Source organism: Odocoileus virginianus, chromosome 23, assembly GCF_023699985.2.
Source record: "Odocoileus virginianus isolate 20LAN1187 ecotype Illinois chromosome 23, Ovbor_1.2, whole genome shotgun sequence".
Taxonomy (NCBI): domain Eukaryota; kingdom Metazoa; phylum Chordata; class Mammalia; order Artiodactyla; family Cervidae; genus Odocoileus; species Odocoileus virginianus.
The window spans coordinates 47,925,044-47,931,102 of NC_069696.1; positions in this window are offsets into that span (position 1 = coordinate 47,925,044).

A 6,059-nucleotide genomic window follows, 5' to 3' on the forward strand; every position below is an offset into this window, starting at 1 on the left:
AGAGACACATGCACCCCAATGTTCATCGCAGCACTGTTTATAATAGCCAGGACATGGAAGCAACCCAGATGCCCATCAGCAGACGAATGGATGAGGAAGCTGTGGTACATATACACCATGGAATATTACTCAGCCATTAAAAAGAATTCATTTGAATCAGTTCTAATGAGATGGATGAAACTGGAGCCCATTATACAGAGCGAAGTAAGCCAGAAAGATAAAGACCATTACAGTATACTAACACATATATATGGACTTTAGAAAATGGTAATGATAGCCCTATATGCAAAACAGAAAAAGAGACTCAGATGTATGGAACAGACTTGTGGACTCTGGGAGAAGGTGAGGGTGGGATGTTTCAGGAGAACAGCATTGAAACATGTATATTATCTAGGGTGAAACAGATCACCAGCCTTGGTTGGGTGCATGAGACAAGTGCTCGGGCCTGGTGCACTGGGAAGACCCAGAGGGATCGGGTGGAGAGGGAGGTGGGAGGGGGGACTGGGATGGGGAGTACATGTAAATCCATGGCTAATTCATATCAATGTATAACAAAAACTACTGTAATGATGTAAAGTAATTAGCCTCCAACTAATAAAAATTTAAAAAAAAAAATAAATAAAAAAAAATAAAAATAAAAATTAGATTCAACAGACGCTAAAAAAAAAAAAAAGAAAAGACCCTGATGCTGGGAAAGATTGAAGGCGGGAGGGGAAGGGGACAACAGAGGATGAGATGGTTGGATGGCATCACTGACTCTGGACATGAGTTTGAGTATGCTCTGGGAGTTGGTGATGGACAGGGAAGCCTGGTATACTGCAGTCCATGGGGTCACAAAGAGTCGGACACAGCTGAGCAACTGAACTGAACTGAACTGAACATATACAAAAGTATACCAGCTTTATAGCCTCTGGTTTATATAGAAATTTATAATGAACCCATGTAAATAATCATTCCTTTAAATTATCACCTTAATGCCTGCACAATTTTCATGTTAGTTTGGATAGACAGGTTTTGTGGCAATAACAAAAATCTCAGCTTTGTTACCTGGCTTCAGATCACAAAGCTTTATTTCTCATTCAAACCACAAGCCCAATGCAGGTTGGCATGAAAACTGTGCTCACCTTGATTGCTCTGGAATAGAGGAATATAGTGAAGCATTCATTGTGTCTTAGAGCTTCTGCCCTCAAAGCTTTCACATTTTATTAGCGAAAGTAAATCACACTTGGTGATTTCTTTTTTAATGACCACAATATCTTGCAGATCTTCCAATCAAAAGATTGAGTCTAATATGCACCCCAATGTTCCTTGCAGCACTATTTACAATAGCTAGGACATGGAAGCAACTTAGATGTCCATAGGACATCTAACATCCATAGGCCATGTCCAACTTAGATGTCAACCAGATGAATGGATAAAGAAATTGTGGTACATATACACAATGGAGTATTACTCAGCCATAAGAAGGAATGCATTTGACTCAGTTCTAATAAGGTGGATGACCCTGGAGCCTGCTATGCACAGTGAAGTAAGTCAGAAAGAGAAAGATAAATATTGTATATTAACACATAAATATGGAATCTAGAAAGACGGTACTGAGGAACCTACGTGCGGGGCAGCAGAGACACAGACATAGAGAACAGGCTTGCGGACACGGGATGGGGAAGGAGAGGGTGGGATGCACTGAGAGAGTAGCATGAAGCATGCACATTATCATATGTAAAATTAGACAGCCAGTGAAAATGTACTGTATGATGCAGGGAGCCCAAACCTGGTGCTCTGTGATAACCTAGAGGGATGGGAGGGGTTGGGAGGTGGGAAGAGAGGTTCAAGAGGGAGGAGACAGTACGTATATCCATGGTTGATTCATGTTGATATACGGAAGAAACCTACACAATATTGTAAAGCAATCATCCTCCAAGGAAAAATAAATTCATTTTTTAAAAAAAGATTGAGTCTGTTTTTTTACATCTTGACTCTGGGCTTGGCCATATGACTGACTTTAGCTCATAGGACATTAGCAAATATAACTTAAGCAGAGACTTAAAAGGTGCTTGTGCATTAGGAATTGATCTCTAGAACATTTAGAATAGCCCAACCTTGACCTAGAGGATGACAGACCACAACTGTTCTGGCCATCCTGAATATATAAGTGAGGCCATTTTCAACCATTCAGCTCCAGTCAGCCCAGACCAGAAGAACTGTTTAGCCAGTCCACAGATTTTGAGCATGTTTTAAGCCATTTAATCTTGGGGTGGTTTGTTATGCAGCCAGAGCTGGCTTGTACACATGTTTACATCTAATTTCATCTGGGAGGGAACCATGGCAACTTTTTAAAAATCTAAATGATTACTTCAATATTAAATCTTGATGTGCCATCATTTATCTAACCATTTTCTTGCCCTTAGAACCACACTGTTACCTAATGCATTACATCACATTTATTACAGCTATAAACACTACTATGAATATCTTTGTGCATAAATACTTATCCACATTTCTGATTATTTAATTATAATCAATTGGTGAAAGAAGAATTACTAGGTCAAAATTTAAGACTCTTAATAAGTACTTTTTTTTTTAGCTATGCAGCATGCAGGATCTTAGTTCCTTGACCAGGGATCAAACCTGTGCCCTCTGCGGTGAGAGAACAGAGTCCTAACAACTGGACTCCCTAACAACCGGGAAGCCCCTAAGCCTCTTAATAATTACCAAATTATGATACCAAGGATTGCATCAATTCATATAGCTAATGAAAGTAGACAAGTGTACCCATTTCACTGTAACTTCACTCACTATCAAGTGCGAGCTTTTAAAAATCTCTTTACTAATCTAACTTCCACCAGGGCTTCCCTGGAGGCTCAAATAGTAAAGGGTCCGCCTACAATGTGGGAGACCTGGGTTTGATCCGTGGGTTGGGAAGATCCCCTGGAGGAGAGCATGGCAACCCACTCCAGTACTCTTGCCTGGAGAATCCCGTGGACAGAGGAGGCTGGTGGGCTGCAGTCCATGAGTCAAAAGGGTCAGACATGACTGAACAGCTAAGCACAGCACTAATCTAACAGGGGAGAAAAAAAATTCATTTAAATTTTAATTTGTTTGAAATTGAGGTTGACTTTTTCTTTCATATATTATTCACAGTTAAAAATTCTTACACCACACTCAGAGTACATATGAGTATTTCCTTATTTTTATGCATTAAATTAAATCCAATCTGAGTGCCCCAAAGGACAAAATAGGCAGGAAGCTCAATACCAGGTATCTGTCCTAGCTTCCAGGGTGGTGGAGAATCTGGACCTCTGCAGTGTAAAGGCATGAGATTCAGTGCTGATGGCTCACTGCCCTGCAAGCTTAGGCAGGGGAAGCTCCAGGAAGAGTTAAGTCCATCTGGATTCCCACGACCTTGAAGGTCATGCCCAGTTCTCGCACTTAGACATAGCTTATTCAGGTCCAACTACCTCAGGGGCATCAGAGTGGGTGCAGGTCTCCTCTGGCTCCTATCTTTAACTTCCTGTTATTTGCCCAAGATGCAAACCTCTAGTTCCTTTGATTTGACCAAGTTATAATTTGGGAAAGCTTTTATGTGGTGTGTAGAGGATAGAGAGGTGAAGGGACATGGCTGGGATGACCAGAGGTAAAATGCATTTCAAAATGCTTCTCCTATTCTTTGGTCTCGGCTGCTGCAGCTTGAAGGCCTACCACCTTCAGAAATTGACCTGTGGCAAGTGTGGTTATCTGACCAAGTGAAAGAGAAAGTATAATTGGAGTGCTAAAGCTAAAAGACAAAATACTACAGGGACTGCTCGAATGAGGCACCTAAAAATTTTATACCTCAGATTCAGACATAGATTCCATGAAAGAACAACACCTAAACCCAAGCAAGCAGCTGTTGAAACATCCAGTTCCTCTTAAGGATTTCAACAATTAGTTGGGCAATAAATGTTCTGACTTTTAAAAATAAAAATAATTTAGAAAAAAGCTTCTCCCAGTGAAATGAGCAGATATCTCAGATGATAAACAGTATAACTATTCAGAGCAGGATATAAATGTCAAAAGCCTAAGAAATTACATATGGAATTATTGAACCATAAGTCATCATATTTCTTTTGTAACCGAGAAAAAAAAAATCACATTTTTATTGAGTTAGAAAAAAATATAAAATCAGACTATGAATACCACCTCATTAGCAGACTTACTGTCATGAGTCCCTGGATTCACACCTCACAGCTCCATTGTTTTTTCATACACTGCTCTTTGAAAAAGCTTCACTTTCTACCAAAATGTCAGGGGATACAGTTTTAGTCAGTCGACGAATCAACAACTGTTCTCATCGCTTGGGGTGGTGGAGTGGATCCCAAACCCAGTCACAATTGCTTGCCTCCAAGGAGCATGTAGTCCTGTCATCAACTCTTCTTTCAGGTAAGGGCTTCCCTGGTAACTCAGACGGTAAAGTGTCTGCCTGCAATGCAGGAGACCTCGGTTGGGAAGATCCCCTGAAGAAGGGAATGGCTACCCACTCAAGTATTCTTGCCTGGAGAATTCCGTGGACAGAGGAGCCTGGCAGGCTACAGTCCATGGGATCACAGAGAGCTGGACTCGTGCCTAACACTTCAGGTAAGGTAGCTGAGTGACAAAGCCAAGTCCCCACAAAACCTGCTGACTGACCTACGTGCCTGTCTGATAGAGGTCAGTCAGGATAGGGGCCAACTGCCCTCATGGAAGACGAAAGGGGAACTCTCGAGGAAACACATGAAGGCTGCTAAAGCCCAGCACGTTACAAGGCAACGCTGCCCGTGCCATGTGTGTGTCACGTGGGCTATAAAAGAATGTCAGTCAAGGAAGGAAATGGAAACCATTCCCAACATGGACAAGCTCCCCTCCCCCACAGCTAGAGCTGGGGCAGTGGATACAAAAGTGGGCAAAGGAGAGCTGTGGCGGGGACGTGACCCCGAGAAGGCAGATCAGAAAAGAGGTCAGCTCCTGTACTTGGGATGTGCTGCTGGAAAAGAAAGGAGTGTTTAGATAGGACTCCCACAGAGCTGTTTTTACTGTTCCAAGCCTGCTTGGGGTCCTTTTGAAGTAGTCACTCCACAGAAATCTCACAGCTCCTTTAAGATTCAACTTCATCTGAAGGCCCTGAAGAAACAAGGCCTCTTTTGAAAGAACAGAAGAGTCCAGAAGCTTCTGGGTTCAACAGGCCACTGTCTAAACTGACAACCTGCTCTCCAGCCCGAGGGATGATAGATAACACTTCACAGACTGGGAGAGAATTCCACGTCAGGAATGTCTGCTTCTGACAGCTCACTCTGATTGCCCTCATCCCCATTAACAAAACCAGATGTGTGCTCACGAGTAAAGTCAACATTCAAGGTCAACATACATTGCTCTCCGGCAATCTAGTTTGGCACTTCAATACGAGCAAATAGGCCATGAAGCGGAGTGGAACTTTTCTATAACGTTGGTGTCAAATGACAGGACTCATATCTGTGTATCAGGTTAACTGTTACGTTAAATATCTATGGAGTAGACTTTCTGTTTCATGGGGAATGATTTGAGCTATGGGAACTCTCCTGACATGGAATAGTTATTCTCTATGAGCGAAATAAGAGAGTATGATATTTAAGAGCCTGAGTTTGAATGCTAGTTCCAGTGCTTCCTTCCTATCTTGATAATCTTAGGCAAGTCATTTAACTTCAGTTACTGTTTCTAAATGGAGGGTTTGAGGGGGTTGTTTGTTTGTTTGGCTGCACCAAGCCTTCATTGCTGTGCATGCGCTTTCTCTAGTTGCGGCTAGCGGGAGTTCCTCTCTTGTTGCTGCGCACAAGCTCGGAGAGCACAGGCTCGGTAGCTACGGCACACAAGCATAGGTGCCCCCACGCCATGCGGGATCTTCCCGGACCAGGGATTGAACCTATGTCCTCTTCATTGGCCGGAGGATTCCTATCCACTGGACCACCAGGCAAGTCCTAAATGGAGATTTTAACAGTAGTTATTTCCTACCTTGTCAGCACTAAGCGTAGAAAAATATGAGCTCATTCTAGGTTTATTTCAGGGCACTA